The sequence below is a fragment of the Pelobates fuscus genome, chromosome 6 (genome assembly GCF_036172605.1).
Source record: "Pelobates fuscus isolate aPelFus1 chromosome 6, aPelFus1.pri, whole genome shotgun sequence".
NCBI classification, from domain to species: domain Eukaryota; kingdom Metazoa; phylum Chordata; class Amphibia; order Anura; family Pelobatidae; genus Pelobates; species Pelobates fuscus.
The window spans coordinates 125,911,566-125,935,242 of NC_086322.1; the positions used below are offsets into that span (position 1 = coordinate 125,911,566).

Genomic DNA, 23,677 nt, shown 5'->3' on the forward strand with positions numbered 1-23,677 from the left:
GCTTGGTGTTATACAGAACACATGTAGTAATTGGTGTATTCAATGAACACTGAATTCCATAGAGGGCTCTGCTTTCAAACATTGTTACACTTTAATGATTTAGAAATATTGTCAATACTTTGTATTTAATTATTTATGATTTTAAGTTTCTAGAATTAAGTTTCATTTTATGTTTTGCTTTTTGTTTTTATCTGTGTGCATTTCTCAATTTAGAATGTGTATTTACCAAAATTGAGAAATCTATTCATGTGAGATTTTTCCATGCAACAAGTGGGGCATATCTAGCAATTGTTTAAAACTTGCAAATGGGTATTCATTGCTGACCAGTAACTAGAGAGGTTCCATTCCATACAATGGAACCTGTAAATTATTTGTGATACATAATCCAATCCATGGGCATCCGGTGGGGGACATGAAATGAAATAATGTGGAGTGGACAGATCACTGTCCAACCCCCTTCCCCTAACTGTGGTAAGCGGGTGGGGGCTAATCAATTTAAAAAAAAATGGATGAACATCTTATACCGGTGGGGGCTACTTATTTTATGCCAGGAAGACCTAATGTCCCAACTCCAGCCGCCCCCCACTCGCAGTGGCTTTGGATCTATTAATAATATTTAGGGGGGACCTAATGTCCCCCTCCAAGCCCCTACCCATGTAAGTAACTAAACAAGGGGGGATGGGCATGCCATTGTCCATCCCAACCAATACGTGGCAAGGTTCATACCCTATATTTCTAGGGATCCCATTCTCTAAATGGCAAACAACACCCCTTAAATTCAATAAACTCCATTGGTCCCTGTAAACAAAAATAAATTATACTTTTATTATACTATTATACTATATACAGTCTTTTTTCTTCTAAATCTTCTTATCTTTAGCCCCATTAAAAAGGCCAAATTAAAATCCATTATACGTGATGTAATGTAATAACACAAAAAAACACACAAAAAAAAATACGATGGAGAAATGAAAAAGTTTGACACAAAACAAAAATCCATCTCTGCCTCATGAGTGCTCCATGCCAAATTAGGCTTCAGGCTGGCAAAAACCTTTTTAAAAGCTTACCCACACTTTTAATTCTCATTACAATTCTCTGCTTTTATTATTAACCCATATAGGGCTTATAATTAATTAAAAAAACATTTTTTAAATGTGTATATGATAGCTAGAAAGCATAGGCCAGTCGCCGCATAACTCTCACAGTGTTAAGGGTTTTTATGATTTTCCTGTTAGCTGCTAGTGCTGGAAGCAGACAAATAGTTTGGATTTTTAAAATGCACTCTCATATTTGAAGCATCCAGGCCCAGATTCAGTATTCAGGGCTAGATTCCTGATGGTGTTTGGCCTTACAATTGAGCAACAGAGAGGTCCCGAATAGTTCGCTGGCGAATAGTTCCTGGTGAACATAGCTTGTTCGCGTTCGCCACGGATGGCAAACATATGCGATGTTCGGTCCACCCCCTATTCATCATCATTGAGTAAACTTTGACCCTGTACCTCACAGTCAGCAGACACATTCCAGCCAATCAGCAGCAGACCCTCCCTCCCAGACCCTCCCACCTCCTGGACAGCATCCATTTTAGATTCATTCAGAAGCTGCATTCATTTTTTTTTTTTTTTTTTTAGACAGAAGTGTGTTATATTTGAGCATGCTAGGCTGAATGTGCGTATATCATGGCTAGTTGCACTGAGGGTATGATTATATAGCAGTACATTGTTGTGAAAGATGGCTGTCATGTTTAGGGTGTAGCTTGCACGTTATCAACTGTGTATTGATATCAGCAGCTCCACCACTTGTTATAAATTAAGTGTGAGTCGCCCCATGAGATAAGACTAGTGAATAACATAATACATGAACGGTTAAGGTAAAGGCATGTAAGGAACTACGACAATAAACTCTTTAGGGGGTGAAATAATGACATGTTTAAACGCTTGCTACTTTACGATTAGTTAATGTGCAGAGAGCAGTTCATGTGATCAATGGCATGGTGTGGAGGATCGGCTATAGTGGGACATGCTTGGCAGGCTGCTGTTTACTGCTTCTGCTCATCCGATCCCTTCTGGGCGCCAGGTGCAGACCCTGGGAGTCCCTGATACCTGGAACAACAAAGGCAAGTCTCTGGCTGAGTGCCGGGTTCGCGGCTTGAGGTGGTGGAAGCTTGTTTTGTCGGGTGGTCGGATCTGTCCCGGTGGTGCTTCACGTCCGGTGCGGGATTGTGGTAGCTTAAGGTGGAGGCGAGTGCTTGACGTGGGGCAGGCTCTGCATTTCTGTTTGTGCCTCCGGTCCCGTCTTCGACTCCTTTTGCGTTGGTGGATTTTAATGGGGAATGATTCGCTTAGCTGTGGTGGAGCTTGTTGGGGCTGTGGTGGAGCTTGTTGGGGCTTCCTGCTTGTTATTTGCTTCCAAAATTGATTAAAGAGTCTGTCCAGCTTAGACTCAATATCCTGCCATGCTTTGCTGGTACCAGGAGGAAATGCGGCTGCCGCCATATTGGGAGAGTCGCAGATGAGTATGTCAGCCTGGGCGGCTGTGCTCTGTGCGTCCATTAGCTCCAGAAAACCTCTCAGGGGTGGACCGGGATAACCCCCACCGGTCTGAGAGGGAGGGGGTAACGGAGCTCCTGCCGGGAAGTAGCTGCTCCTGGACATCCCACGATCGGGAGATCGGCCGCCTCTCCCGCCCGGTGAGCACCAGGCCACACTTGCCACGTGGAGGTAAGTAAGACTCTGTCGAGTTGCTGACCACTATTAAGCATGTCGGGTCAGTCAGGTAGGAGCAACATTGCTGGGTCATCCCCTTCTGGGGTGAAATTCGCTTGTTGATAGCTGCTTAAAGTGAGATATTGAGGGAGCTCACACGAAGTGCCTCTTTCCTCCATGACAGCTAGGCCCCGCACCCCGGAAGCTGCATTCTTAGTGAGAGGAGGGACAGTGTAGCTGCTGCTGATTTAATAGGGAAATCGATAGCTAGGCTAGTGTATTCAGTGTCCACTACAGTCCTGAAGGACTCATCTGATCTCTGCTGTAAGGACAGCACCCCAAAAAGCCCTTTTTAGGGCTAGAACATCAGTCTGCTTCTTTTTTTTTTCCTGTGTAATCTAATTGCAGTTGCCTGCCTGCCAGCATGTGTGTCAGGCTCACAGCGTATACTGTGCCCACTTGCCCAGTGCCACCACTCATATCTGGTGTCACAATAGCTTGCATTTAAAAAAAACCAAAACTTTTTTTACTGTAATATAATAGCAGTCAGTTTCCTTCACACGTGTGCGTTTCAGGACCTGCCAGGGCACAGTGTCAAACCAGTGCAACTCATATCTGGTGTAACAGTAGTGTACATTTAAAAAAGAAAATACAATTTTGACTGTAATAGATTGAATAGCAGTTAGTTGTCTGCAAGCGTGTGTGTCAGGCCTACAGCGTCTACTCTGCCAACTTCTGCCAGTGCACAGTGCCACTCATATCTATTGTCACAGTAGCTTGCACGCATAGTATCACTAATCGAAAAAAAAATGACAGGCAGAGGCAGGCCACCCCGCAGGGGCCGTCGTGGTCGTGGTGCTGTGATTCCCTTTGGCCCTAGAATAATGCCCAGTGTTCAGAGGCCATGTACCCTGAACTCGAAAAGTTCTGAGGACATAGTTGACTGGCTAACACAGGACACCCAATCTTCTACAGCTTCCGCTCGGAACCTTGACGCACCATCCTCCTCCTGCCGCCACCACCAACACTAGCACCACAGCCGCTTCACTTGATCTGTCAGAGGAGTTATTTACACATCAGTTGGAAGAAATGAATGATGCACAACCATTATGCCATAGGATGTAGATAACAGGGATATGTCTCAGTCAGGCAGTCATTACACACATGGACGTACGGTGTGATGATGATGATGTTGTACCCGCTGCTGCTTCCTTTGCTGAGTTGTCAGATACAAGTGAAGCGGTTGATGATGATGATGCGTCCGTGGATGTCACGTGGGTGCCCGCTAGAAGAGAAGAAGAACAGGGGGAAAGTTCAGATGGGGAGACAGAGAGGAGGAGGAGGAGGAGACGAGTTGGAAGCAGGGGCAGGTCATCGCAAGGAGCTAGTGGCACAGTCAGACAGCATGCATCGGCACCCGGGTTCAGCCAGACAGCACGCCAATCAACGCATGCTGTTGCCACCACCAGAATGCCGTCATTGCAGAGCTCAGCAGTGTGGCATTTTTTTTTTCGTGTCTGCCTCTGACAACAGTTTGCGGTGTTTGCGGTGCGTTAAACGGGGAGTTTGGTATGTCACTGTGAAGCGGGCGTAACCCTTACACTTACAGAAATTCGGGTGTAATACAGCGTATCAGTCAAAAAGGGATTATGGTGTCGACATCCTTCCTCCCAAGGCTGATGAAAAATCACCGAATTAAGAACACATGAAAATAAAATAAAAGTTCAAATATAAATAAAGTCCAAAGGTGCTGTTGTGGTCCCTCCGCCCTACGCGTTTCGTCCAAATTTGGACTTCCTCAGGGGCATAAACGAAGGTCTGCAAACAGAAAAGGTCTCCGTCCGTCTTTTAAATCTTGGGTTTCAAAATCCCGCCATCTGTACGGCCAATCCCATCGTGCCGTCATTTGCGTTCCACTTTCGCTATTCAAGCCTCTCTTTCATGTCCGTACGAAGTGTGTATACTTCCGGTATTGTGTGGAACGCAAATATGCGTTCCACGCTCGTGAATTGAGCAAATAGTCCCAGAAGGTAAAAAACGGGCATGAAAGAAAGAGGGAGAAGTGTATATCAGATTCTTAGCCAGAAGTAACAAATTAATTGTAGTTAAAACAATTCAGTATCATTATTTGAAATGTAAAAATACATAAATAGAAAATATAATAGTACTTAATGTCAAAGTCCACTATTAATAATATACATAAAAGGTGATTATACAGCTATATGAAAAATATAAAAAATAAAAACGTGAATATTAAGATTTATATCTTAAAAAAGAGACTATTGGATGACATAATGAAATTTATATAAAAATTAGTAGAAAAATATATATTTCAAATTCTATAAAGAGATAATTATAAAAAATTATTATAAAATTAATTTATAAAAAGCATACCATATCAAAATCAACATTAAGTCCTCTTGGACTAAAAGTCTTCAAATTAAAAATCCAAAAACCTTCTCTTTGTCTTAATTTTTTAATTAGATCTCCTCCTCTGTCATCCAAGGTCACTTTTTCCAATCCCGTGCATAAAAAGGTTTCCAGTTTAAAATCAGGACAATTGTTACAGTGTACAGGTACCGAGTGAGTGGTTAATTTTTTCTTTATGTTATTACAGTGTTCCATAAACCTAACTTTCAAGGCCCTGCTAGTCCTCCCTACGTACTGGATGCCACAACCACAAGTTAAAAGATATACTACATTAGTGGTGTTACAATCGATGTGACAATTTATCTTAAAAGTTTCTCCTGTTGACCAACTGTTAAAAGATTGTGTTTTTTTTGGTAAAAATTTGCACCCTTTACATCTCCCACATTTAAAAAAACCCTTTGATGCCGTTGATCCGATTTCTGTTCCTTTCAATCTAAAGGTACTGGGAGCTAGAGTATTTTTAAGGTTTTTACTTCTCTTGAAAATTATTTTTGGTGCAGGTGGAATTTGTTTTTTTAGGAGGTCATCTTCTAAGAGGAGAGGCCAGTGTCTTTGTAAAATCTTTTTAATTTTAAAAGCTTGGGCATTATACTGGGTGACAAAAGACAAAGTAAAATCGTTGTTAGAATTCCCATTTTTGACTTGGTTTGTTAAAAGATCACTTCTAGCGTTATTTTTACACTTATGTATTTCTTGGTCTAGGAATTCGGGACAATAGCCTTTTTCAATAAATTTGTTTTTTAAAAGTTTTGATTGGTCCAAGAAACACTTTTCTTCTGTGCAATTTCTTTTTATTCTGGTAAACTGGCTTCTTGGAACTCCTTTCAGCCAGTTAGGATGATGTGCACTTTTAATATTTATAAAAGAATTAGAGTCCGTAGGTTTAAAAAATGTTTTTGTTTTAATAGTTAAATTTTCTATGTATAGAGTAAGATCTAAAAAGTTGATAATGCATGGATCTGTGTGGGGAGTAAAAGTCAAAGACTGATTGTTTGTATTAATATATTTGAAAAATTCCTGAAATAAATTAAAAGAACCATCCCATATAATTAAAATGTCATCAATATATCTCCGCCATAGTACCAAATTCGCGCCAAAGGGATTATTATTCCAGATCTTGGAAATTTCCCAATTGTCCATGAAGATATTAGCGTAACTTGGCGCGAATTTGGTACCCATGGCGGTGCCTTTCGTTTGTAAATAGAAATTCCCATTAAAACCAAAAAAGTTATGAGTTAAAATAAATTTAATACCATCTAAAAGGAAGCTTCTTAAAAGGGGGGATAAATCAGTGTCTAAGTCTAGTACTCGTTTTACGGCCTCCAATCCCATATTATGGTCAATAATTGTATAAAGTGAAGTGACATCGAGAGTGGCCCACATGTAGTTTTCTCTCCATTCTACACACTCTAAAACCTGAATCAAATTTTTCGTGTCCTTCAGGTATGATCTAGCGCCTTGGGCGTATTTTTGGAGAGAGAAGTCTACATACTCTGATAATCTGGATGTCAGAGAGTCGATGCCACTAATAATGGGGCGGCCTGGTGGATGTGTCGTAGACTTATGCACTTTAGGGAGAAAATAAAAAGTTGGAATTCTGGGAAAGTCTAAATGTAAAAAGAGAAATAATTTATCGTCTATAACATTTTGGGTTTTATAATCTAAAAGTAGTTCTTTAAATTTTTGATTAAAGTCTTTATTGGGATTGTTTTTCAATTTAGTGTATGTTTCTTTATCTCCCAATAGACGATGAGATTCAGTTAAATAGTATTGAGTGGACATAACCACCGTACCTCCCCCTTTATCTGCATTCTTGATTATTATATCTTCTCTTTTTTTAAGATTTTTTAAAATATCATTTTCTTTTTTGGTCAAATTAAAAGTCTTTATCTTTGGATTCAATTTTTCTATGTCTTTTATCACCATTTTAGAAAAGGCCTCTATCTGGCTTCCTTTATCGTTGGGGTAAAAAGTGGACTTAGGTTTAAAAATGGCATGTTCAGATCCTGAACAAATGGTATTTAATTGTGGTCTGTCATTTGTTCTCTTGGCAAAAAATCTTTTTAAAGAAAGTTTTCGTATAAATTTATTTACATCTATGAAGAGATTAAAAGGGTTCACTGGAATATTTGGGGCAAATTTGAGTCCTTTTTCAAGTATTAGAATTTCATCAGGGTTAATATTAATGTCACCTATAATAAAAATGCCCTTATTTAGTGCAAATTCTTTTACTCTTCCTCTGTTTCTTCTCCACTTAGCCTCCTCCTCTTCCCTGGGATATTCCAATTCCCTAATGGGGCAAATCGATTGGTGAGGTCTATTTTCGGCATTTTGGGGGAGAAGAACTGAGTTATTTCTCTCTTTTTTCTGTGGTTTGGGCCCTGTTCTAAAAAATCATGGGATTGATTTTGATTATTCTTATATTTTACCGCCTGGTCTTTTGGTCTGTATGGTTCTTTCCTGGTCTCTTGAGAATAGTTAGAAGGTCTCCCTTGATTACTATTCCTAAATGGTGGTTGTTTAGTTCTTTGTATTGAAACCCCTTTCGTGGGTTTTCTAACAGGTGAGAGATTAATGGACGATCTTCTGAAGTTACCACTCAATACTATTTAACTGAATCTCATCGTCTATTGGGAGATAAAGAAACATACACTAAATTGAAAAACAATCCCAATAAAGACTTTAATCAAAAATTTAAAGAACTACTTTTAGATTATAAAACCCAAAATGTTATAGACGATAAATTATTTCTCTTTTTACATTTAGACTTTCCCAGAATTCCAACTTTTTATTTTCTCCCTAAAGTGCATAAGTCTACGACACATCCACCAGGCCGCCCCATTATTAGTGGCATCGACTCTCTGACATCCAGATTATCAGAGTATGTAGACTTCTCTCTCCAAAAATACGCCCAAGGCGCTAGATCATACCTGAAGGACACGAAAAATTTGATTCAGGTTTTAGAGTGTGTAGAATGGAGAGAAAACTACATGTGGGCCACTCTCGATGTCACTTCACTTTATACAATTATTGACCATAATATGGGATTGGAGGCCGTAAAACGAGTACTAGACTTAGACACTGATTTATCCCCCCTTTTAAGAAGCTTCCTTTTAGATGGTATTAAATTTATTTTAACTCATAACTTTTTTGGTTTTAATGGGAATTTCTATTTACAAACGAAAGGCACCGCCATGGGTACCAAATTCGCGCCAAGTTACGCTAATATCTTCATGGACAATTGGGAAATTTCCAAGATCTGGAATAATAATCCCTTTGGCGCGAATTTGGTACTATGGCGGAGATATATTGATGACATTTTAATTATATGGGATGGTTCTTTTAATTTATTTCAGGAATTTTTCAAATATATTAATACAAACAATCAGTCTTTGACTTTTACTCCCCACACAGATCCATGCATTATCAACTTTTTAGATCTTACTCTATACATAGAAAATTTAACTATTAAAACAAAAACATTTTTTAAACCTACGGACTCTAATTCTTTTATAAATATTAAAAGTGCACATCATCCTAACTGGCTGAAAGGAGTTCCAAGAAGCCAGTTTACCAGAATAAAAAGAAATTGCACAGAAGAAAAGTGTTTCTTGGACCAATCAAAACTTTTAAAAAACAAATTTATTGAAAAAGGCTATTGTCCCGAATTCCTAGACCAAGAAATACATAAGTGTAAAAATAACGCTAGAAGTGATCTTTTAACAAACAAAGTCAAAAATGGGAATTCTAACAACGATTTTACTTTGTCTTTTGTCACCCAGTATAATGCCCAAGCTTTTAAAATTAAAAAGATTTTACAAAGACACTGGCCTCTCCTCTTAGAAGATGACCTCCTAAAAAAACAAATTCCACCTGCACCAAAAATAATTTTCAAGAGAAGTAAAAACCTTAAAAATACTCTAGCTCCCAGTACCTTTAGATTGAAAGGAACAGAAATCGGATCAACGGCATCAAAGGGTTTTTTTAAATGTGGGAGATGTAAAGGGTGCAAATTTTTACCAAAAAAACACACAATCTTTTAACAGTTGGTCAACAGGAGAAACTTTTAAGATAAATTGTCACATCGATTGTAACACCACTAATGTAGTATATCTTTTAACTTGTGGTTGTGGCATCCAGTACGTAGGGAGGACTAGCAGGGCCTTGAAAGTTAGGTTTATGGAACACTGTAATAACATAAAGAAAAAATTAACCACTCACTCGGTACCTGTACACTGTAACAATTGTCCTGATTTTAAACTGGAAACCTTTTTATGCACGGGATTGGAAAAAGTGACCTTGGATGACAGAGGAGGAGATCTAATTAAAAAATTAAGACAAAGAGAAGGTTTTTGGATTTTTAATTTGAAGACTTTTAGTCCAAGAGGACTTAATGTTGATTTTGATATGGTATGCTTTTTATAAATTAATTTTATAATAATTTTTTATAATTATCTCTTTATAGAATTTGAAATATATATTTTTCTACTAATTTTTATATAAATTTCATTATGTCATCCAATAGTCTCTTTTTTAAGATATAAATCTTAATATTCACGTTTTTATTTTTTATATTTTTCATATAGCTGTATAATCACCTTTTATGTATATTATTAATAGTGGACTTTGACATTAAGTACTTTTATATTTTCTATTTATGTATTTTTACATTTCAAATAATGATACTGAATTGTTTTAACTACAATTAATTTGTTACTTCTGGCTAAGAATCTGATATACACTTCTCCCTCTTTCTTTCATGCCCGTTTTTTACCTTCTGGGACTATTTGCTCAATTCACGAGCGTGGAACGCATATTTGCGTTCCACACAATACCGGAAGTATACACACTTCGTACGGACATGAAAGAGAGGCTTGAATAGCGAAAGTGGAACGCAAATGACGGCACGATGGGATTGGCCGTACAGATGGCGGGATTTTGAAACCCAAGATTTAAAAGACGGACGGAGACCTTTTCTGTTTGCAGACCTTCGTTTATGCCCCTGAGGAAGTCCAAATTTGGACGAAACGCGTAGGGCGGAGGGACCACAACAGCACCTTTGGACTTTATTTATATTTGAACTTTTATTTTATTTTCATGTGTTCTTAATTCGGTGATTTTTCATCAGCCTTGGGAGGAAGGATGTCGACACCATAATCCCTTTTTGACTGATACGCTGTATTACACCCGAATTTCTGTAAGTGTAACTTAATAAAACCATTTTGTTATATATTATATCGGTGCACTATGGTTTGTGTGTCTCCCCTTTTCCAATAAGGTCTTAAAGAAGATAACAGAGACTCCGTCAAGCCCTTAAAAGATTGTTATACGCCTACACTGCGCTTCCATTCTGTGAGTGCAATCCTATTAGCGCATTATATGGTGTTTTAAACCAACTACACTATGTTCTTTTATGTTTATTTGTAGATTGTATTTTTTTGCATTTGTATAAAGAAGAATAGAAGGTTCTTCTTACATTTCTACATTCTGGTAATTTAATTTTATATTTTTTACCACTGGAGAGCACGTGTGTTATATATATATTCCTTTTTTCCTTTGTAACCCTTACACTACCTGATCGATACAACATCATACCTGATGTTTTAAAGCACGTTATTCCAAACTATTTAGGAATGTTAGGTGATTTATGCCCTTTATGGATTAAAACCAGACTCTGCATCAACTATGTAATTTTCCATGGGAGTTTTGCCATGGATCCCCCTCCAGCATGCCACAGTCCATGTGTTAGTCCCCTTGAAACAACTTTTCCACCACTATTGTGGCCAGAAAGAGTCCCTGTTTGTTTTAAAATTTGCCTGCCTATTGAAGTCTATGGCGGTTCGCCCGGTTCGCCCGTTCGCGAACATTTGCGGAAATTCGCGTTTGCCGTTCGTGAACGGAAAATTTTATGTTCGCGACATCTCTATTGAGCAATAATTGAGTGTCAGAGTGTCAGGGTTTCTTTGCTGTTTTAAACAGCAACCCTTTCTGTTTCAGTGATTGAGTTTTCAGCTGCAATTACTATGAGCTGCTTCTGCTTGTTGCCACGGTTACTCACCTGTGAGTAGTAATCAACCCTGCTGCTAATCAGTTCTGCCTATTTAAGCAGCTAAGCCCAGAACCTCCTTGCCCTTGCGTGGTTTCCTGTTTCCCAGAAGTCTCCTTGTTCCTGTGTTTCCTGTTTGCTCCTGGTTCCTGACTCCGGCCTTGTTCCTGACTCTGCTGCTCTCCGTGCTCCTGATCCTGGCTTGTCTGACTACCCACTCTGGTGACTGACCCCTGCTTGATTTCTGGACTTTGCTTTTGTTATTTATTTGTTATTTATTAATAAAGGTGTGTTTGCATCTACTTCTGTCTCTGTCTGGTTCCTGGTCCCTGACATTACGCAAGGGCCATGAATACAGATGGTACAGGCAAGACACCTATACCTAACCTGCTTACCCAGTGGGACCAGCAGAACCACCATTTGGACCAGTATGCCCATCTGGATCCAGTACCCGGCCAGCCTGCGATTGCGGCCGCCTCTGCCTCACTTCCTGTTCTAGCACCGGTTGTAGCCTCCAACCCTGTAGCGGCTAGAGAAATGACTGGGTCTGTCCCGCTCCCTCAATATTTTGGGGGCAACCCAGCTCAGTGCAGATAATTTATAAATCAGGTTAAAGGATACCTTGAAACCCTGCCCCAGGCATATCCTACAGACAGTGACAAAGTTCACTTCATGATTTCTTTGCTGTCTGAAAAGGCCCTAGCTTGGGCAAAACCTCTCTGGGAGGCAGAGAAGCCTATTATTTAAATTAACCCTGAATTTGTTGCATCCTTCAAAAGGGTTTTTGATATTCCAGCTCGCTCCACCCCTACTGCCGAACTACTCATGTCTAATGCTCAGGGCACAAAAACTATTGTCGAGTATGCCAGTGAATTCCGTACCATGGCAGCAGAGGGTGGCTGGAACAACGAGACTCTCGTGGCTGCCTTTGCACAGGGTCTCTCCGATGTGTTTAAAAATGAGATTGCAGCCAGAGAATTACCTAAAGATCTCGAGGAACTGATATCATTTGTCACCCTCATTGACATCAGACTCCGAGAGAGATCCTCATCCAAGGAGCGCCTGCGGAGGCCTCTTGTAAATTTGGCACCGAGCTTTTCTTGCCCACCCGAACCTCCCTCACCTCCCATGCCTCCTGGTCCTGAGTCCTCTGTCTGTGTGGAGACAAGGCGGTTAGGCTTCTCACGCCTCTCGGTCGAGGAGAGAGCCTTTAGGAGGAGGGAGGGTCTGTGCCTATACTGCGGACACCACGGTCACGTGTTAAAGTTTTGCCCGATTCGTCCAGCAAAGGGCCCGCACCCAAGATACTGTCAGGGGCAGATCTTGGGTGGTCTTTCTGCAGACCCAGAGATATGTGTGCGCAAACCCTTGGTGCCTGTTATCCTCTCCTGGCCTGATTCATCCATTGAAACCCGGGCATTTCTTGATTCTGGGGCCGCAGGCTTGTTTATAGATTGTGCATTTGCAGCAAAGCACTCTATACCCTTACAGTCTCGCAACTTCCCACTAGCCTTCGAAGCCATCGATGGCAGACCAATACAGCCAACCCACGTGACCCAAGAAACCGTGCCCATATCTCTGGCTGTAGGGGCTCTACATCATGAGACGGTCCAATTCCAGGTCATTTCCTCTCCATATTACCAGGTTGTTTTGGGATACCCTTGGTTACAGAAGCATAACCCCACAATTGATTGGCGCGAAGCTGAGATATTATCATGGTCCCAGCAATGCACATTGTCCTGTCTCCAGAAACCGGTCAAAGTTTTGGGCGCATGTTCTGCCTCTTCCTTACCCGCTGAGTACCAAGAATTCCAAGATGTATTTGACAAGGGTCAAGCCAGCGTTCTGCCACCACACCGTCCGTATGACTGTGGTATCGAACTCCAACCGGGTACCAATCCTCCCCGGGGCCGGATTTACCCACTGTCTGTAGCAGAGAATCGAGCCATGGAGGAGTATGTTACCGATGCACTGTCTAAGGGTTTTATTCGGAAGTCATCTTCTCCTGCCGGGGCCGGCTTTTTCTTTGTAAAGAAAAAAGATGGCGAGTTGAGACCCTGTATCGACTATAGGGGTCTCAATCGCATTACTATTAAGAATGCCTACCCCATTCCATTAATCACGGAATTATTTGACCGCCTCAAGGGAGCAACGGTCTTCACCAAACTTGATCTGAGAGGGGCATATAATCTCGTCCGGATAAAAGAGGACCACGAATGGAAAACCGCATTTAACACCAGGAGCGGCCATTACGAATACCTAGTAATGCCCTTTGGTCTTTGCAATGCTCCGGCGGTTTTCCAAGAATTTATAAATGACGTCCTGCGAGATATGCTGCAGCAATGTGTGGTGGTTTATCTTGATGATATTCTGATCCATTCCACATCTCTCGAGAACCATCACGCAGACGTTTCTCGTGTATTACAGAGACTTAGAGAAAATAATCTGTTCTGCAAATTGGAGAAATGTGAGTTTCACTGCAAACAGGTTACATTCTTGGGATATGTTATCTCAGATGCTGGATTCTCTATGGATCCGGAGAAACTTTCGGCTGTACTAAAATGGCCTCGACCTACGGGTATTCGCTCTATACAACGGTTTCTGGGCTTCGCCAATTATTATCGGAAGTTCATACGCAACTTTTCTTCCTTGGTTAAACCTCTCACGGACATGACCAGGAGAGATGCTGATCCACAGCATTGGTCACAGGAAGCCATTACTGCCTTTGAGTCTCTCAAAGTCGCCTTTGCTGCTGCTCCTATACTGGCACACCCTAACCCTGCCTTACCATTCATTCTTGAGGTCGATGCATCTGAGACAGGAGTGGGCGCCCTCCTGTCTCAACGTCCTAACCCAGAGAGCTCCAGGCATCCGTGCGGGTATTTCTCGAGGAAATTGAACCCGGCGGAATGCAATTACCAGATTGGTGATAGAGAACTTCTAGCCATAATTTTAGCTCTCAAAGAATGGAGGCACCTTCTTGAGGGTACTTCAGTGCCAATCCTCATACTCACAGACCACAAGAATCTAACATATCTTTCTGAAGCTAAGCGACTTTCCCCCCGGCAAGCTAGATGGGCTCTCTTCCTATCAAGATTCAATTATGTGGTTTCTTACTTGCCCGGTACAAAAAACATTCGGGCTGATGCCTTGTCTCGACAGTTCTCCCCTCCATCTAGAGAGGAGATCACCCCTACTCCTGTGATTCCTCCGGACCATATACCATATACCCCTAGGCGAGGAGATTCTGGCTGCACAAAGTAATGCTCCTCCAGAGAAACCTAATGGCCGTTGTTTTGTACCTATTAACCTCCGTACGAAACTATTGAGTACATACCACGACCACAAAGCAGCTGGACATCCAGGCAAAAACCAGTTAATCTGGTCCGTATCCCGGCAATTTTGGTGGCCTAGTCTCCGCTCGGATGTCACCGCTTTTGTAGCTGCCTGTCCTGTGTGCGCTCAAAATAAAACCCCACGACGCCCTCCAGTGGGTCTCCTGCAAACCATACCTAATGGTGAACGACCCTGGACCCACTTGTCCATGGATTTTATCGTAGATCTTCCGGTCTCCCGTGGCAATACAGTCGTTCTCATGGTTGTTGACCGATTCTCGAAGATGTCGCATTGCATTCCCTTGAAAAAACTACTAACTTCCCAGGAACTTGCAACAATTTTTGGTCGGGAGATCTTTCGTTTGCATGGGTTACCCAAAGTGATAGTCTCAGATAGGGGTAGCCAGTTCGTGTCCAGATTTTGGAGAGCTTTTTGTACGCAAATGGGAATTCAGCTTTCCTTCTCCTCGGCCTACCACCCGCAATCCAATGGTGCAGCGGAACGAGCTAACCAAACACTGGAACAGTTTCTGCGTTGCTACATTTCTGACCACCAGAACAACTGGTCTGATCTGCTACCCTGGGCGGAGTTTGCCCACAATAGTGCGATTAATGCCTCCTCCCGGCTATCCCCATTCCTGGCAAACTATGGGTTTCAACCGTCCATGTTGCCTGATACGTTCTTGCCACAGGAGATACCGGCATTGGAGGAACATCTCAGGGAACTCCGTTCCACTTGGGTGCAGGTTCAGAGTTCTTTGCAACGTGCCATGCAGAACTACAAACTCCAGGCCGACCGCAGACGCCTTCCTGCACCTACCTATCAGGTCGGAGAGAGGGTCTGGCTGTCTTCCCGCAACCTACGCCTCCGTGTTCCCTCACAAAAACTGGCACCCCGATACGTTGGGCCATTTCGTATACTTCGAAGGGTTAACCCTGTAGCTTACGCACTTGACCTTCCTGCTAACATGCGCATCTCAAATGTTTTCCATGTTTCCCTCTTGAAACCGTTGGTTTGTAATCGCTACACCACCTCAGTACCACGTCCACGTCCTGTTCTGATTGACAATCATGAGGAATATGAAATACGCAGCATCATTGACTCACGGGTCTTCAGAGGACAGATCAAATACTTGGTGCACTGGAAAGGATACGGTCCAGAGGAACGCTCCTGGGTTCCAGCCTCTGATGTCCATGCACCATCCCTCCTTCGTTCCTATCACGCCCGCTTCCCCATGAAGCCCGGACCCACCAACAGAGATGGGGGGAGTCGTTGAGGGGGAGGTACTGTCAGGGTTTCTTTGCTGTTTTAAACAGCAACCCTTTCTGTTTCAGTGATTGAGTTTTCAGCTGCAATTACTATGAGCTGCTTCTGCTTGTTGCCACGGTTACTCACCTGTGAGTAGTAATCAACCCTGCTGCTAATCAGTTCTGCCTATTTAAGCAGCTAAGCCCAGAACCTCCTTGCCCTTGCGTGGTTTCCTGTTTCCCAGAAGTCTCCTTGTTCCTGTGTTTCCTGTTTGCTCCTGGTTCCTGACTCCGGCCTTGTTCCTGACTCCGCTGCTCTCCGTGCTCCTGATCCTGGCTTGTCTGACTACCCACTCTGGTTACTGACCCCTGCTTGATTTCTGGACTTTGCTTTTGTTATTTATTTGTTATTTATTAATAAAGGTGTGTTTGCATCTACTTCTGTCTCTGTCTGGTTCCTGGTCCCTGACACAGAGTACTTATCACTCTCACTGACAAGTGTCACGTTTTTTCTAGGTTTAACCATGAAATTAATAGTTATACAGGTAAGGATTAATTAATCTAACACATTAAAGTACACAGTGGTTTAAGTATACGATAAGGTTATGCAAGACAAATACATGTAATTGGTTTATTATCTTTTTAGATTCACTAAAATCATTAAATGGCTAAACATTTTCACACTTCAGCACCACTGTAATTAAAATACATTACATAGACATCAGTTTGAACCTTGAAAAATGCATTTTTGGCAATTACCTGTTTAATTATCTTTGGTTCAACGGGGAACTCAAGGATGACAAGCTAAAATATTTGTTAGTGAGCTTGAATATAGGAATAATGTTAAAAAAAACTCACAGGATTTAATAATAGAGTGGACAACTATTGCAACTCAGTTGATTGTTTATCTCACCATATAGATATGGAGAAGGAACTGGGTGTGGGGGATAAAATATAATTTCTTTCTGCTTAGATTCTAGATCTCAGAAATGTAAGTATTTCTCGCTCATAGGCTTAAATAGAAACATAGACACATAGAATGTGATGGCAGATAAGAACCATTCGGCCCATCTAGTCTGCCCAATTTTTTAAAAATACTTTCATTAGTCCCTGGCCTTATCTTATAGTTAGGATAGCCTTATGCCTATCCCACACATGCTTAAACTCCTTTACTGTGTCAACCTGTGTCTACCACTTCAGCTTGAAGGCTATTCCATGCATCCACTACCCTCTCAGTAAAGTAATACTTGCGGATATTATTTTTATACCTTGACCCTCTAATTTAAGACTATGTCCTCTTGTTGTGGTAGTTTTTCTTCTTTTAAATATAGTGTCCTCCTTTACTGTGTTGATTCCCTTTATGCATTTAAATGTTTCTATCATATCCCCCCTGTCTCGTCTTTCCTCCAAGCTATACATGCTAAGATACTTTAACCTTTCTTGGTAAGTTTTATCCTGCAATCCATAAACCAGTTTAGTAGCCCTTCTCTGAACTCTCTCTAAGGTACCAATATCCTTCTGAAGATACGGTCTCCAGTACTGCGTACACTACTCCAAGTGAGGTCTCACCAGTGTTCTGTACAATGGCATGAGCACTTCCCTCATTCTACTGCTAATACCTCTCCCTATACAACCAAGTATTATGCTAGCATATCCTGCTGCTCTATTACATTGTCTGCCTACCTTTAAGTCATCAGAAATAATTACCCCTAAATCCCTTTCCTCAGATGTTGAGGTTAGGACTCTATCAAATATTCTGTACTCTGCCCTTGGGTTTTTACGTCCAAGATGCATTATCTTGCACTTATGTCATTTATTTTTAGTTCTATATAGAAGCATTTATCAGCGTAAATAATCATGCTATATTCTTAGCTAATTTATTCTAGACCATCCTTTCAGTCTACAAAACGTTGTTATATTTAACCACAGTATATGCCGATTAATATATTCTGCTAGTTAATATATTGCAGAGTGCTGTATTCTTGTATAGAATTATTTTGTATATTATGTATTATACTATCTATATATCTATTGTGCCTAGGGGGAATCAGTTGGGTATCACTATACTTTCACATAGTTTTTGTCACTTAATTTAATATATTTTGATTGTTTTTCTCCCACTTTTATCACTTACACATTCTCTTTTGATCCCATTCCTCCATATGGACATTTTATAGTATACTATTCAATGCATCCACTACCTACCCTCTCAGTAATGTAATACTTCCTGATATTATTTTTAAACCTTTGGCCCTCTAATTTAAGACTATATTCTCTTGTTATGGCAGTTTTTATTTTTTTAAATATAGTCACCTCCTTTACTGTGTTAATTCCCTTTATGTATTTGAATGTTTCTATCATATCCCCCCTGTCTTGTCTTTCCTTTACAGTATACATGTTAACACCATACATTTTTACACCATTTCTCTAGTGGTTGCAAAATTTAGAGAGAGGCTTTGAAACCATGTAGGGTAATTAAAGGGACGCTCCAGGCACCCAGACCACTTCTGCTCATTTTTTTAAAACTGCAATAATTACCTTGCAGGGTTAAGTCCTCCCCTAGTGGCTGTCTATTAGACAGCCACTAAAGGGAACTTCCTGCTCTTTAGCACAGGTTTTGTGTGAGGACCTCCAGCGTCGCTCTATTCCCCATAGGGAAGCATTGAAATTCATTTTCAATGCTTTCCTATGGGGTGCGCTAATGCGTATGCGCGGCATTGCCGCGCATGTGCATTAGGTTTCCTCGTCCGGCGGGCGGGATCAGTCTCGCCCACCGGCCGACGTAAGCAGAAGGAGGAGCGGCTGGGAAGGAGGAAGCAGCGACGTGGGATATGTCGCTGCCTCTGGTAAGTCACTGAAGGGGTTTTCACCCCTTCAGCAACTGGGGATTGTGGGGTGGGAGGGAGAGGGACCTTCCAGTGCCAGGAAAACGGATCGTTTTCCTGGCACTGGAGTTTCCCTTTAAGGACTCCTTTATTAATCTCTTATGGAGCCGTGAAGCTTTCAATTTACAGAAATCTAAACAGATCAAGTTTTACCCACATATGATTTGCAATCAAATCCTGAATGGTAAGTAACTGACCCTCAGAATACAATAGATAAACAGTCTGAATACTAGAATTTTCTATATTTCCCAAACAGGGCCGTTTGAAGGAATTTGGGGGCCCCAAGCAAAATAGACATGGAGGACCCCCCCTCCACGCCCTCCCCACCTACAGGAACCACAATAATTAACATACACCACTCATAATTAATACACCCCCATAATATACACCCCCCATAATTAATCCACCCCCCATAATTAATCCACCCCCCATAATTAATACACTCCCCCATAATTAATATACACCACCCCATTATTAATACACCCCCATAATTAATATACACCCCCCATACTTAATACACCCCCCATAATTAATATACACCCCCCATAATTAATATACCCCCCATAATTAATCCACCCCCCATAATTAATCCACCCCCCATAATTAATACACTCCCCCATAAATAATATACACCACCCCATTATTAATACACCCCCATAATTAATCCACCCCCCCATAATTAATATACACCACCCCATTATTAATACACCCCCATAATTAATCCACTCCCCCATAATTAATATACACCCCCCATACTTAATATACACCCCCCATACTTAATATACACCCCCCATAATTAATATACACCCCCCCTAATTAATCCACCCCCCATAATTAATATACACCCCCATAATTAATACACCCCCATAATTAATATACACCCCCCATAATTAATATACACCCCCCCATAATTAATACACCCCCTTTAATTAATTAAATAACATTACATAAATTACAAAAACACATAAATTACTACTCACGTTTTGATGATGCCTTCCCTCCGAGACCGACCACTGGATCCTTGCGCTGAAGATCTGTGAAGGCGGATTGACGGCGGTGCTGCATACGGCGTCATCACGCCGCGTCCCAAAGACTCCTCCCCCTTCTCAAAGGTGCGGCTGAGGCTGAGCGCAGCGTGATGATTGGGGCCGGGGGGGCGACACATGACACGTGAAGTCATGGCACCCCCCTGGACAGTGGCACCCGGGGCGGGCCGCCCCCCCTGCCCCCCGCCCCCCCTTAGTACGCCACTGACGAGAAAGGAGTGCTGCAGCCGCCTGAGGCTCTCTATAGAGCGCTCAGGCGGCTGCAGCCTTATAGGAAGCACCGGCTCTGCTTGGGGCCCCAGGCCAGCTCGGGGCCCCAAGCAGTTGCTTGGTTTGCCTGTCGGGTAGCGACGGGCCTGTTCCCAAAACACTTTCCATTATGTGGGTGGGATAGGAAAGATCAGGTGGGATAAGTTAACATTTCATTTTGAGTTAGATTATTTGACCAGTTCAGCTATCATAGTTGTGCCATTTAAACTAGTATTTGCTCTGTAGATATGTAGATGCTGTATGTATTGCTCATTGTGTAGAAAGTACACAGAAAGATGACAAAAATACCTTTAAAATATATGCCGCCTTGATCAACAAAATTTTTTTCATTGCATGTTTTGTGAATACAACAGCTTTTTTTTTAGAAGTAAGGTCATTTAGGCAGGGCTCTCTTCACCTAGTGTTCCCATATGTCAAACATGTTTTGTTAAAATGAATTATTTGTCTTTTTTCTCTATTGTACTGCGGAATATGTTGTCTGTATATAATTTATTGTAATTCAGTAATTGTGATTCCTAGAAATACCAAGACGGCAATCAAGTCCAAGGATTTTGTAAGAGTGAAATCAGCTCAGGGTAAAAGTGGATAGCACACCAGGCTTAAATAAGACATACTGATGATAAAACCATAAGTAATAAAAGTTACAGAATGTCTGCATCTATCACTCCGCTTTAAATGCAATGCCACTTTACTGAATTGCAGAAGTTTAGCATGAATTTATAGTGAAGATAGCCAGATGTCGAGCAAGACACTTAAGTTGTGCTGTTTAGTAAACAATTTATTTTATGTACCACTATTGATGTTATAGTTAAAAACAAAACAAACAAAAAAAAACAACAAAAAAGAAAAACAACAACTTAGAATGAATCCAAACCAGAGGACAAATTAAATGGCAAAACAAGACCTGATTAAAGAATTATTTTCAAGCAGACCAACCATCTTCATTATCATATTGTTTGAATGTCCTAATTAATCTACATGTTCTACTCATGTTTATGCTAGTTATTTCGCTAATGAAAATGGAACATGTTAAACAAATCATATTGTTCTAACTTCTCTACATCACTTTAGTTCATTAATGTATTTAGCGATCTTTGGACCTGCAGCCAATCCTTTAGACTGTGATTTAGCATGCTTTACATGAATGCCTCCCTAATGAAACATCTGTGACAAAGGAAGCAAGCCTCATTACAATCCTTTTATCTTTAAAACATCGGGAACTCAGCAGTATACATTCCCACTTTCATTGCCAGAAATCAATTTTCTAAATTACGGGGACATTGGCTTCACAACCGCTTTACAAACACTGAGAAGATTGTTCTCTTAATTTTGGAAGTTATTCAATTTAGACGTCTAGTTTGATTATAAAAAAAATCAACAAAAAAGCCCAACATATTTATTAATGAAAATGTTATTCTGTAAATAGTCCCATTCATGTTTACATTAGCCATAGGAAATTTACATGATAAATGAATAGGACAATTGGGCCTTTCCCATTTTTCAAATGATCTCACTATCACCCAGCCATTATTTTATGCCTAATTGCTGCAATTCCTCAGCCTTGGTTATATAAGTACATCTAATTATGATACATTACATGGTCCATATCTCAATTATGGAATATTATGCTTGCATTACAAGATCTGGAGAGCTTTTGTGATTCATGCTTCTGCTTTGACTGACAGAGTATATTAATCTCTTAGTAGCTGGAAGAGTCTGAGAAATATTTCTGATCTGTGCCCTTAGTGAGTGAGAAAATGTTGTAGATTACTGGATAATGTAAACCTTGGTTGTGACACACCCAAAAACTTCATTCACCCTAATAACTATAAGTAAATTAATTTATATAAACTCCTGTTCATAAAAAAGTATTTTAATTTCAATGTTATACCAATGTTTCATAAAATCTCATGAAAAAAAGAAACCCTTCCATTATGCTTCTCTACATAAATTCAATGGTTGCTTTCTGCAAAAGCGCTGTAAACATGTATTAATAAAACATAAATATTCCATTTACTTGCTTTAAGGAACTTTTGGGTACAGAAGATTCCATTTGCTTGCTTTAAGGAACTTTTGGGTACAGAAGATTCCATTTGCTTACTTTAAGGTCCTTTTGAGTACAGAAGATTCCATTTGCTTACTTTAAGGTCCCTTTGAGTACGGAAGATTCCATTTACTTGCTTTAAGGTCCCTTTGAGTACGGAAGATTCAATTTACTTGCTTTAAGGTCCTTTTGAGTACGGAAGATTCCATTTACTTGCTTTAAGGTCCCTTTGAGTACAGAAGATTCAATTTACTTGCTTTAAGGTCCTTTTGAGTACAAAATATTCCATTTACTTGCTTTAAGGTCCTTTTGAATATGGAAGATTCCATTTACTTGCTTTAAGGTCCTTTTGAGTACGGAAGATTCCATTTACTTGCTTTAAGGTCCCTTTGAGTACAGAAGATTCAATTTACTTGCTTTAAGGTCCTTTTGAGTACAAAATATTCCATTTACTTGCTTTAAGGTCCTTTTGAATATGGAAGATTCCATTTACTTGCTTTAAGGTCCTTTTGAGTACGGAAGATTCCATTTACTTGCTTTAAGGTCCCTTTGAGTACAGAAGATTCAATTTACTTGCTTTAAGGTCCTTTTGAGTACAAAATATTCAATTTACTTGCTTTAAGGTCCTTTTGAATATGGAAGATTCCATTTACTTGCTTTAAGGTCCTTTTGAGTACGGAAGATTCTATTTACTTGCTTCAAGGTCCCTTTGAGTACAGAAGATTCAATTTACTTGCTTTAAGGTCCTTTTGAGTACAAAATATTCCATTTACTTGCTTTAAGGTCCTTTTGAGTACAGAAGATTCCATTTACTTGCTTTAAGGTCCTTTTGAGTACAGAAGATTCCATTTACTTGTTTTAAGGTCCTTTAGAGTACAGAAGATTCCATTTACTTGCTTTAAGGTCCTTTTGAGTACAGAAAATTCCATTTGCTTACTTTAAGGTCCTTTTGAGTACGGAAGATTCCATTTGCTTACTTTAAGGTCCTTTTGAATATGGAAGACTCCATTTACTTGCTTTAAGGTCCTTTTGAGTACGGAAGATTCCATTTACTTGCTTTAAGGTCCTTTTGAGTACAGAAGATTCAATTTACTTGCTTTAAGGTCCTTTTGAGTACAAAATATTCCATTTACTTGCTTTAAGGTCCTTTTGAGTACAGAAGATTCCATTTACTTGCTTTAAGGTCCTTTTGAGTACAGAAGATTCCATTTACTTGCTTTAAGGTCCTTTTGAGTACAGAAGATTCCATTTACTTGCTTTAAGGTCCTTTTGAGTACAGAAGATTCCATTTACGTGCTTTAAGGTCCTTTTGAGTATGGAAGATTCCATTTACTTGCTTTAAGGTCCTTTTGAGTACAGAAGATTCCATTTGTTTACTTTAAGGTCCTTTTGAGTACAGAAGATTCCATTTGCTTACTTTAAGGTCCTTTTGAGTACGGAAGATTCCATTTGCTTACTTTAAGGTCCTTTTGAGTACGGAAGATTCCATTTACTTGCTTTAAGGTCCCTTTGAGTACGGAAGATTCAATTTACTTGCTTTAAGGTCCTTTTGAGTACGGAAGATTCCATTTACTTGCTTTAAGGTCCCTTTGAGTACAGAAGATTCAATTTACTTGCTTTAAGGTCCTTTTGAATATGGAAGATTCCATTTACTTGCTTTAAGGTCCTTTT

At 40.4% G+C, this 23,677-nt stretch overlaps 1 protein-coding gene across 1 annotated transcript in view; it reads right to left on the minus strand.

Moving 5' to 3' along the window:
* RXFP1 (relaxin family peptide receptor 1) overlaps window positions 1-23,677 on the minus strand; it is a 351,549-nt gene that overhangs the window by 129,527 nt on the left and 198,345 nt on the right. The gene's annotated exons all lie outside the window — the stretch shown is intronic.